The sequence below is a fragment of the Protopterus annectens genome, chromosome 7.part1 (genome assembly GCF_019279795.1).
Source record: "Protopterus annectens isolate FY-2018-M chromosome 7.part1, PAN1.0, whole genome shotgun sequence".
In the NCBI taxonomy this organism is placed as follows: Eukaryota; Metazoa; Chordata; order Ceratodontiformes; family Protopteridae; genus Protopterus; species Protopterus annectens.
Genome location: NC_056740.1, coordinates 422,132,756 through 422,145,623, shown reverse-complemented (window position 1 = coordinate 422,145,623; position 12,868 = coordinate 422,132,756). Strand labels below are relative to the sequence as shown.

At 43.4% G+C, this 12,868-nt stretch overlaps 1 protein-coding gene across 1 annotated transcript in view; it reads left to right on the top strand.

The window, feature by feature from the left end:
- Positions 1–12,868, top strand: part of NEK4 (NIMA related kinase 4) — a 1,767,660-nt gene that overhangs the window by 394,823 nt on the left and 1,359,969 nt on the right. The gene's annotated exons all lie outside the window — the stretch shown is intronic.

Below are 12,868 nucleotides of genomic sequence, written 5' to 3'. Positions count from 1 at the left end.
CGTTATGTTTAATTTAATAACTATTTAAGGTGAATCTCATTGTAAGTGCTCATTTCCGTGTGTGTGTGTGTGTGTGTGTGTGTGTGTGCAGGCACACACACATGTATATGTGTGTGTGTGTGTGTGTGTGTGTGTGTGTGTGTATATATATATATATATATATATATATATATATATATATATATATATATATATATATATATATATGGATTCCTATCAGATGATAGAAATTTCATTTGACTAAATCCCATTTGACTGAGACCATAACACTGAAATTTCAAAATACTGAAAAATCACTTGACTGAAACCCATAATACTGAAATCTTACAATGCTAAATTTCAACATACCGAATTGTAAAGTGGACAATATAAAACCAGAATAGATGAGGGGCTATGCCCCCAACACCTCCCTAACTATATATACTAACTCCAGGATCGCACTACAGTGCGGAAAAGGGCCCCTCACCCATTCTGGTTTTTATATCAGATGACACAATGTTCACCTTCTGCATTCCTGAGGGATCCATACTTGGTCCGTTTTTGTTCATTTTATATGTTAATTTTATTACTGAATTCATTCACTCGTTAAAAGCACTTTATTGCAGTCTTTATCATTCAAAAATTAAGGTTTTTTTTTTTATTAGTATTTATTTACTGGTGTGGTCTGACTGTCTAGAGATTGTCTGGATGGAGCTCAAATGGCACAGTCCTCACCTCTGCCATTACTGAGGGATCCTGAAGATCCATACTTGGTCCATTGTTGTTCTTTTTATGTTGTAGAGGTGATCAAAAAGTGTGATGAAAGCGTCAAGCTGATCCAGGGAATCTCGAAGATTTTCACCCCTCTTTTTGCAAGGGATTTTTTCATCTCCTCATCCAATTTTAGCAAAAAACAAAATAAACCGTCTCAACAAAATACAAATAGTTAAGAAGAAATGGCAAGGGGATTCCAAAAAGAAGGCTTGAACCTTCCAAAACCAAGGACACACCAACAAGTCTTTCTTTCTTCCAGAAAGTCTGAATCTCATTTTTTGTCTTTGGCAACGGATTAGTTTAAATAAATGGGTTCTAAAAATCATTCTTCAAAGTTACAGATTTCAGTGTGCGGAAATTCCTCCTTTCTAGGGGATCATTCCTTATTCTCCAGATCAGACTCTTTTGTTTCTACTGGATGTTCATCGTGTTACCCTGCTGCAGTCATCACACTTGGGTTATCCTGTCGTCAGGCGGTCCCGCAGTCGGCCCGAATTCCAAAGTCTTTTTTCGGCGTCGGTTGCTGTCGCTTCTTCCCTGACGTCAGTGCGCCAGGGGTATATAAGAGGCATCTGACGCCATTTTCTTCAGTCTTTTTTGCCGAGCGGTGCCCGAAGCAGAAGCAGTTTGCATGTGCCGGTCGGCCGACACCTGAGATTTTTTAATCGAATTTCAGTCTGAAGTCTTCAAAGCTAAGTACCCCGTTGGGGAACCTTTTCTTGCCTCAGTCCGATGTCAGAAAAAGTTAACAATTGCATTTCTTGTGGGAAGCAAATATCTCATAAGGACTTTCATTCTTATTGTATACCTTACCTAGGCCCAGACCATGACGTCGCTGGTTGTCGGTTTTGTGCTAGGTTCAATAAGCAAACTATAAAGCGACACTTTGATTTCGCATGACACTACTTCGTTAGGAAATTTAATTACACTATGCCGTCGGAGCAACCGACTACCAGCATGCATAAAAAACACAAAGATAAAGACAGGCAGCCTAGATCCAAGCCTGACTCCGAGGCCTTGGCTGGGCTGGTCACCGGTTCTCCGGTTTTCAGTGAGGCACCTACGCAGCCCCTGGTGATCGCAGAATTGCAACCCCAGACCGCTTCGAATTCTCAAGCAGAGAGTTCTAGGCCAACGCAGCCATTTTCTTTAGGCCCTACCGACAACATTGCAGAAGGAGAAGCCGGTGCTATGGAAACACCTTCGGTTACAAAAGGTGTCTTCAGACCGACTACTCTCACCGTAAAATCTTATGCTAAGCTTAAGACTCCTCTAAAACCAAAAAAGACTGCACATCAGTCTCCAGTTCAAGGCCCCATGCTTAAGAAACAGATGCTTAAAATGGCTGAAGATTTGATTTCTTTAATCAGGGCTTCCCAACCCCCCCCCCCAGACAAAAGGCCTAGACAAGAAGAGGATTATGCCTCCTCTGATTAAGTGTCTATTTCCTCAGGCTCCTCTGAGGAACAGGATTACTCCTTTCCCCCTTGTGAAGATTCTGATGCTGAAGATTCCATTCCCTCCGCTTCTCCCCCTGAAGACTATTCTTTTGGGGAAACTTTACACACTATGAGGGAACATTTCCACTGGGAAGGTCAGGACTACTCTGACTCAAAGAAAAGGCTCCGAGAGTTTCTTTTACTCCCCCAGCACAGACCACTTGTTATCCCCCCAGTTTTAAACATTGTGGATGATGTTTACTTAGAATCTAGTCTAAATCCAGATTCTCTGCCTCCTGCTCCAGCCAAACCAGACAGATATTATAGAGTGCCTGACTCACACAAATTCCTTTACAAAAGCCCTGTTGCTAACCCAGAGACAATCTCCCAGGGACCCAAAGGGGCTAAGGCTTCTATGGCTAAAAATCCTGTACCCTCTGAAAGGGACTCCAGAGCACTAGATAGGTGGGGGAAGAAGGTTTACACCTCAGCTACTCTAGCTATGAGAGCACTAAATTGTCCATTTCACATGCTGAAATACCAGGAATTCCTAATGTCTCAAATAAAACAAAAGATGAGCGCGCACCCTCAACAGTCTGAATTCAAGGAAATGCAGGATCTGTTGCATGCAGCTGAACAGGTGGGCAAACATACTTTACAATGTGGATTTGATTCATTGGAAGCTTCCTGTAGAGCAGCTGTTACTGGGTCTGTTATACGTAGGCATGCTTGGTTAAAGGAACAAACTCTGCCTGATCATGTTAAAGCAAAGTTACTAGATGCACCCTTACAGCAGGATGTCTTATTTGGAGTTAAAGCAGAAGAGGTTTTAAAGAAAATGGAGGATAAGGCAAAATCTATGCAGACGGTCAAAGATTTCTTACAGGTACAACCCCCACGCTTCAGCAGAAATTGGCCAACAAAAAATTGGTCCTTTCCAGCTTCCGACAGACCACAGAGGGGTAAATACAGACGCTCAAGGGGCAGAGGTCAAGCACAAATCCCTTACAAACCTCACCAATGGGGCACTGCAACACAGAAGGGAGGAGAAGACAGATCCCAAACTACTAGAAGACAAACACAATGACTTAAAAACCTCAATCTGCCAAGCAAAGCTCTCTTGGCAACTCCCTTGGGAGGAAAATTAGCACTTTTTGCAGACAACTGGCGCATCATCACAAAGGACAAATGGGTCCTAGACATTATCTCACAAGGATACAGATTCCATTTCCACACCTTGCCAAGGATAAAAAGAATGCCAAACCTGCCACAAAATCAATGGGCAGAGGCACAAAAATACAGCTCTCATGGACATGAGAGCCATTCAACTGGTTCCTACACAGGAGCAAGGCCAAGGAATGTACTCAAGGCTCTTTCTAGTCCCCAGAAAGGACAATGCTTGGAGACCCATTCTGGACCTTTCGATTCTAAACACCTTCTTGCAAGTACCCAAATTCAAGATGCTAACACTACAGCAGCTTCTTCCCATGTTGGGCAAGAAAGCTTGGCTAGTAACGTTGGACCTCAAGGAGGCATACCTGCATGTCCCTATCAGACAAAATTGCAGAAGATACCTCCGTTTCATTGCAGGTTCAACCCATTACCAATTCTCTGCACTGCCCTTTGGCTTATCTACTGCACCCAGGGTCTTCACAAAATGCCTGGCATCAGTAATTGCATACTGCAGACAAAGAAGAATTCAAATATACCCATACCTGGACGACTGCCTCATCCAAGCAGAAAGCAAGGACATTCTCTTACAACATCTGTTTTTTGTAAAACACCTTCTAAGTTGCCTAGGGTACACAGTAAACGAAAAGAAATCAAAACTAGTGCCCTCACAAAATATGACATTTCTGGGTGCCAGCTTGAATACAACGGCCCAGATGGCTTATCTGATGCCAGACAAACAACTACAACTAACTCAATACTTCAAAATAATGGCAACAAAGACCCAACTCCCTGCAAGAAAAATTCTGCAGGCCTTGGGCTTCATGGCATCTTGCATACTACTAATACCATTTGCAAAACTGCATATGAGGAAATTACAATGGTACCTGAAAAGCGTATGGACTCAACACAGCCACAGCTTGGAAACAATGATACCTCTCATTCCCTGCCTTCAACAGGAATTTCTGTGGTGGTCACAGGCATGTCACCTCAACAAGGGTCAGCCTTTCACCTTACCCCCAGCCAGGCAAACTATGACAACAGATGCATCGGACTATGCCTGGGGGGCACACATGGCAGGACAGTGCATTCAAGGCATATGGACTGCAGATCAAAGAAATCTGCACATCAATCAAAAAGAAATGCTAGCTGTACAGAATGCTCTGACAGCCTTCAAGAACCTCTTACATCCAGGACAGCTTATAATAAGGACAGACAACACCACAGTAATGTGGTACATAAACAAGCGAGGGGGTACACACTCCTACCCTTTATGCAGGCAAGCAATGACCTTGTGGAACACTGCACTGGCTTACCAAGTTCAATTACAAGCTCAATTCCTGCCAGGAAAAAAGAACACATTGGCAGACGACCTAAGCAGGAACATCATGGATCCCCACGAGTGGAAACTGGATCCACAAGTATTTGCAATGGTAACTCAAAAATGGGGGCACCGGGACATAGACCTGTTTGCCAACCCCCAAAATTTTGCACCAGGACATTTCACCATCAAGCTTGGAAAGTGGACACACTCTCATTCATTTGGAAAATGCTGACAGTGTATGCCTTTCCTCCATTGCCCCTTCTCACAAAGGTGCTGCTGAAAGTCAGAATGGAGAGACCCCGAATGATATTCATTGCCCCCGACTGGCCACGCCAGCACTAGTACCCACTACTAAGGAACATGGCCCACGGCCCACCATGGATTTTACCACAAATTCCTCATCTGTTCACACAGCAAGACAGACAGATTCTACACAGTCAGCTCAAAACCTTAAATTTGGCTGCATGGCAAATCACCTAAGCAACCAGCCAGCTCCTCTTTCACAAGCTGTTATGGATATCATTCAGGAGGCCCAGCACCAGGAAAGCCTACTCAGACAAATGGAAAAGATTTTGCGCCTGGAACCAAGCTAAAGGCCAAAATACCCTTGAGCTGGACATACCTCAGATTCTACAATATTTAACTGATATGTTACACAAAGGACTTTCTTTTTCATCTATTAAAATCCACGCCTCATCTATTTCAGCTCACTGCAACATGGATCCTCCCTTTTTTTCGCATCCACTTCTAAGGCAGTACCTCAGAGGGGCTAAAAACATTAGGCCTCCCAGGACAGCACCAACACCAACTTGGGACCTCAACTTTGTTCTGGAAAAACTTACGCTGCCACCTTTTGAGCCAGCTTTATAAGCTGATTTAAAGTTTATATCATGGAAGACTGCCCTGCTGCTAGCAATTACTTCAGCCAGAAGAGTCTCAGAGATACAGGCACTAATGGCAGTAGAGCCTTTCCTCATTTTTCATCAAGACAGAGTTTCTCTACGAACTAACCCCTCCTTTATGCCAAATGTGGTATCCAGGGTGGCTCTAAATCAAACCATTCATTTACCCACCTTCTTCCCAAATCCACAGAACAAAGGAGAAAGACTCCTGCACTCCTTGGACATTCACAGGCAACTACGTTACTACCTGGATAAAACTAGGGTTTTCAGAAAATCTGACCAGCTTTTTGTATCCTATGCTACAGCATCACAAAGAAAGGCTATCTCAAAACAGACCATTTCTAAATGGATAGGACATTGCATACGTTTTTGCTACACCCATCATGGAAAACCAGTTCCTACTAGCATAAGGCCCCACTCCACCAGGGCAGCAGCTACATCTACAGCCTTCCTCAGGGGGGTGCCAACCAAGGATATTCTGGAAGCTGCAACTTGGAGTTCAGTACACACCTTCACCAAACACTATCACGTACCACTTTACTCTAAGTCTAGAGCTGGCTTTGCCACTGCAGTTTTGCAGGGCCTTCTAGCCCCCTCTAACCCTGTTTGACTCCACCTCCCATCCTTAGCTTTGGGATTCAACCCAAGTGTGATGACTGCAGCAGGGTAACACGATGAGCATAGTACAGTTTTGTACCTACCATAAATGTAGATGTTCGAGTGTATACCCTGTTGCAGTCCAGGTTACCCTCCCTCCATCCCCTCTGACCTAACTGAAACCTTTCAATACCTTAAAATCTGATACAACCTTTGTGGTGTATTTGCTTATAGCTGGAGGGATGTTTTGTTTGTGCTAACCTTTTATTATTGGTACTATCTACTGACCACCTTTTTGGGGGGGCACGTGACATCTGGGGCAAGAAAAAACTGAAGAAAATGGCATTGCATGCCTCTTATATACCCCTGGTGCACTGACGTCAGGGAAGAAGTGACAGCAACCAACGCCGGACCAAGACTTTGGAATTCGGGCCGACTGTGGGACCGCCTGACGACAGGATAACCAAAGTGTGATGACTGCAGCAGGGTATACACTCAAACATCTACATTTATGGTAGGTACAAAACTGTACTTTCTTCATCACAGTCCCAAGGAGTGATAGAATCATTTCTTTCTTTTCAGGTGGGGAAGGGTTTTTATTCAGGGGTGCTCCTAGTGCTAAAGAAAGAAAATGCTTGGGAGACCTGTTCTAGATCTTTCTTAAACCTGTTTGCTATAGTGCCCAAATTCAAAATGTCAACTTTTCTGGCAATACTAGACTTTAAAAGATGTTCAACACCACATTCCTAGTCATCCAGACTTCAGACGTTTCTTATGGTTTTGTGTCTGACTCATATTATCAGTTCTCTGCCTTACCCTTTGAACTATCCACTGCACCAAGTATTTTCAGAAGTGTCTAGCTTCATTTGGAGCTCAGTGCAGGCTACAGGGTTTCTACATTTTTCCATAATTGTCTGCAATATCTTGGGTGAGAGATTCAAGTCTTTCTTTGAGAGATTCAAGTCTTTCTTTACCCCTTCACACAGAATTTTGTTCCTGGTATGTCAACTAGACACCTCAGTTCAAAGAGCTTTTCTTCCACAGGAAAAAATAGATCTTTATATCTATTTCTAAGGTTTTCCACTTTGACTTCGGTCACTGCGAGGGAAATCTTAAGGAGTTTAGGTCTCAAGGCATCTATGATTCTCATGATACCCTTGGCAAGACTCCACTTGAGAAAAATACAGTGGTACCTGAAATCTCTTTAATCCCAGCATCAAGACCCTTTATCTTTTCAGATCCTAGTGATGGAGTTTGTCAGAAGAGAAATCTTTTGGTGACGACAACAGGTATCCTTAAATTTGGGTCTCCCCTTTTTCCTGTCTGCTCCAAAGCAGTTAGTCACCACAGATGCCTCTGACCTTGCTTGGGTAGCAGTTTTAGAAGGGATAAAAGTGCAGGGGGTGTATGACAAGGGCAAGCACATAAATATCAAGGAGATTCTTGCCATGGTCAAGGCACTCAACTCTAAACTATCTTTGGTCCCCTTTATTTCTTCATGTGGTGATGGGCAATACCACAGTCCTGTGGTACATCAACAAGCAAGGGGGGAGCCTGGTCTTACCCCTTTTGCAGACTAGCTGTGTTGGCTTGGGATATAGCTTTTCAGCACAATCTCACTGTACAGGCATCTTATATTCTGTCAGAGTAAAAATGTGTGGCAGACACACTGAGCAGGACCAGTGCAAACCCTTGAGAATGGAAACTAGATCAGATGTTGTTCATGTTTCACTGTTGCAATCATTACATTTGGGTAATCTGCTGGCAGGTTGCCCTCAGTCAGCCTGAATCTCAAAGTCTTGGGTCCTGCGTAGGTTGCTGTCTCCTCTTCCATGACGTCAGGTCATCAAGGGTATAAAACAAGCAGCCAACGCCATTTTCTTTAGTCTTTCTTGCCATGCGGTGCCCGAAGCAGAAGCATTTCGCAAGTGCTGGACGGCCGACTCCTGAAATATTCGAGTTTGAGTTTCAGAACCGAAATCTTCACTAAAGCTAAGTACCCCGTTGGGGAAACTTTTTTCTTGCTCCATACCCATGTCAGAAAAAGTTAATAATTGTATTACTTGTGGGAAGCAAATACCTCATAAGGATTTCCATTTATACTGTATTCCTTGCCTATGCTCTGATCACAACGTGCCTGGCTGTCGGTTTTGTGCTAGATTTAACCAACGCACTATTAAGTGTCGGTATATTTTTGCCTCAAAAAATTTTGAAAACAGATGTAACTACCCAGAAATGTCATCAGATAGCAATCCGACTACCGGAGTACATAAAAAATGCAAAGAAAAGGACAGCGACAGACAGTCAAGGTCCAAAACCGATGGCGAAGATTCTCCTAAGCCAGTCGCCGGTTCACCGGTACTCAGTGAGGTGCTTTCGTAGCCCCTGATACCCGCTACTTTCGAGTCGCAGGTCCCTACCGAGACCCATGTGGAGTCCGGCAGACCGCGAGATACTCAAAGTATTGGACCCACGGATGTATCTCCCTCGGATGGGTCCAGAGTCGCTGAGCAGGCACCGGCTTCTGAGGGTGTATTCAGGCCTCAACATTTTTATATCAAACCGACGACAGCTGCAAAACCAAAGACCAAAGCAACTTCTAAAACTAAAAAACCGACGCATGAGCCACATGCACAGGCCGCTATGCTTAAAAAACAGATGATCAAAATGGCTGAACCTTATTACCTTGATCAGGGGTTCCCATCCCCCTCCTGATAAGAGGCCTAGACAAGACACTGATTATGAATCTTCAGATCAGGTTTCTATTTCTTCTGATTCCTCTTCTGATCAGGAATTATCTATATCTCCGTATGAGGATTCTGATGCAGATGAGTCTATACCATCTGCATCACCTCCTGAGGATTATTCATTTGGAGAAACCTTGCATACTTTGAGGGAGCATTTTCACTGGGAGAGTCAAGATTTCTCAGAATCAAAAAAGAGGCTCAGGGATTTCCTTCTCCCTCAGCATAGGTCTTTAGCAATGCCCCCTGTTTTAGACATTGTGGATGATGTGTTTTCGGAGTCAAGCTTGACCCCTGACTCCTTACCTCCGGCTCCCCGCAAGCCTGACAGATATTACAGGGTCCCTGACTCACACAACTTTTTATTTAGAAATCCTGCTGCTGATCCTTAAACTATTTCACAGGGTCCAAAGGGAGTTAAGGCCTCAACAGCAAAAAATCCTACCCCCTCTGACAGAGATTCAAGGGCACTGGATAGATGGGGAAAAAAGGTTTATACATCTGCAACCTTGGCAGTTAGGGCCTTAAACTGTCAGTTTCATATGCTTAAGTATCAACAACATGTTATGGGATTGCTGAAACACAAAATGATGTTGATTTCTGAATGTGCAGAAAATAAAGAATTGCAGGAATTATTGCATGCAGCTGAACAGGTTGGAACGCATACTTTGCAATGTGGTTTTGATTCCTTAGAGGCCTCCTGCAGGGCTGCAGTTACTGGATCTGTGATTAGGAGGCATGCCTGGCTAAAAGAGCAAAATTTGCCTTATCATGTTAAAGCTAAATTACTGGATGCACTTTTACAGCATGATACTCTCTTTGGTATTACGGCAGAAGAGGTTTTAAAGAAAATGGAAGACAAAGCTAAGTCTATGCAAACTGTAAAATACTTCTTACAAGTGCAGCCACCAAGATTCAGTAGACACTGGCCTACAAAAAATTGGTCCTTTCCTGTGTCCGACAGAGCTCAAAGGGGCAATTCCAGACGCCCTAAGGGTTCCAGATACCAGGCGTAAGATTCATACAGGTCAAAGCAATGGGGTGATTCAACCTCCACATCTGGAGGAGATAAAGTGCAAGCCTACAAAAAACAGTCCCAATGACTTCCCTCTGCCTTCACCAAGCACTTACCTTTTGGCAGCACCCTTAGGAGGAAAATTTGCACTTTTTGCTCAAAATTGGCAGTTAATAACCCTGGACAAGTGGGTGCTAAACATAGTATCACAGGTATACAGATTCCATTTCCATACTCTGCCAATGGCAAACGGTTGGCCGGATCTGCCAAAAAATCAATGGGCAGTGGCACAGAAACAGGTTACGTCCCTCATGGATATGGGGGCCATTCAGCCAGTACCAGAACATGAAAAAGGACAAGCTTTTTACTCAAGACTGTTCTTGGTACCCAGAAAGGACAAGGCCTGGCGGCCAATACTGGATTTATCGATTTTGAACACATACTTGGACATTCCAAAATTCAAAATGCTGACTTTGCAGCAGCTTCTGCCCATGCTGGGCAAGAATGCTTGGCTGGTGGCATTAGACCTAAAAGAGGCATACCTGCATGTCCCAATAAGGCAATCATGCAGAAGATACCTCAAATTCAAGGCTGGCTTAATGCCTTACCAATTCTCTGCACTGCCCTTGCTTATCTACTGCGCCCAGGATCTTTACAAAGTGTTTGGCACCAGTAATTGCTTTTTGCAGACAAAGAAGTATACAAATTTATCCTTACTTGGACGACTGTCTCATTCAAGCATAGAACAAGGACATTCTTCTTCAACACCTGGCATTTGTGAAAAGGCTTCTAACATGCCTAGGGTACACAATAATTGAAAAGAAAACACAACTGGTACCCTTTCAAGAAATAACATTCCTGGGTGCAAGCTTGAATACAACTGCCCAGATGGCTTACCTCACGCCAGACAAACAAAGGCAACTGACTACTTACTTCAAACTGATGGCATCAAAAACCCAGTTATCTGCAAGACAAACTCTGCAGGGTTTGAGCTTCATGGCATTTTGCATCCTACTGATTCCATATGCAAGACTGCATATGAGGAAACTTCAAAGAAATGGGGGAGCCCGGACATGGATCTATTTGCCTCTCCTCAAAATTATCAATTGAAAAGATTCTGCACAAGGACTTATCACAGACAAGCATGGAAAGTGGACGCCCTATCCTTCATTTGGAAAAACCTATCAGTTTACACCTTTCCTCCTCTGCCTCTTCTTCCCAAGATCCTACTAAAAGTCAGACAAGAGAAGCTAAAGATGATACTAATTGCCCCGGACTGGCCCTGCCAATACTGGTACCCAATCTTAAGGAACTTGTCTCAGTACCCTGCTTGGACCTTACCTCAAAGACCTCAACTACTGTCCCAGCGAAATAATCAGATCCTGCACAAGCAACTCCAGACACTGAACCTGGCAGCATGGCTGATCATGTAGTTATACAAACAACACCTCTCAGTAAAGCTGTGATGGATGTCATTTTGGAAGCCAGAAGGTCTAGTACTAGAAAATCTTATGCTTATAAATGGAAGAGATTCTGTGCTTGGAATCAAGTACAAGGAACCAATACAGCAGAACCAAATATTCTTCAGATATTACAATACTTGACTGAGATGCTTGACAAAGGCCTATCTTTCTCATCAATTAAAATCCATGCCTCTGCCATTTCGGCTCATTACAATACAGAGCCACCAATCTTTTCTCATCCTTTACTAAAGCAGTATCTTAGAGGAGCCAAAAATTTAAGGCCTCCTAGAAGATCACCATTACCTGCATGGGACCTTAATTATGTGTTGGAAAAGCTCACCCTGCCTCCATTTGAACCAGCTGCTACTGCTGATATAAAGTTCTTATCATGGAAAACAGCTCAGCTACTAGCAATTACTTCAGCAAGAAGAGTATCAGAGCTACAGGCCCTCATGGCTGTGGAGCCTTTTATCATATTTTACCCAGACAGGGTGTCTCTGAGTACAAATCCTTCATTTATGCCTAAGGTGATTTCCAGTGTGGCTCTTAACCAAACTATTCATCTGCCAACCTTTTATCCAAATCCGCAGAACAAGAGGGAGATAATTCTGCATTCCTTGGACGTACACAGACAGCTAAGGTTCTACTTGAGCAGGACTAAAGCTCTAAGAAAAACTGAGCAATTACTAGTGACATATGCTACAGGATCAGAAGGAAAGGCTATTTCAAAGTGGATAAGCCACTGCATTCGTTTCTGCTACTTACACCATGGCAAACCTGTGCCCAAGGGCATTAGGTCTCATTCCACCAGAGCTGCAGCTACTTCAGCAGCCTTTCTCAGAGGGGTACCAACCAAAGACATTCTAGAGGCTGCTACTTGGAGTTCTGCTCACACCTTTACAAAGCATTATCATTTGCCTCTCTACTCTAAGTCCAGGGCAGGCTTTGCCACTGCAGTTCTGCAGGGCCTTTTAGCCGCACCTAATGCTGTTTAGCTCCAGCCTCCCATCCATCGCTTTGGGATTCTACCCAAATGTAATGACTGCAACAGTGAAACACGAAGAACATAGTACAGTTGTGTACACTTACCATAAATGTAGATGTTCGAGTGTATTCACTGTTGCAGTCCAGGTTACCCGCCTGCCATCCCCCTTTCATTCTGGAGTTTATCTTTTCTTCTCTATCTTCTACAACCTATGTGGCATATTTGCTTGTAGATGAAGGTAATGTTTATATTGATGCATGTATATATATATATATATATATATATATATATATATATATATATATATATATATATATATATATATATATATTTGCTACCTTTTTGGGGGCACCTGACATCTGGTGCAAGAAAAACTAAAGATACCACAGTACAAACAAAAAATGATTGACTTCAACAATTGGCTTAGTTTCTGGTGTCATTCTAAGGGGCCAGTTCCTGTCAGCCTGGAATGACAT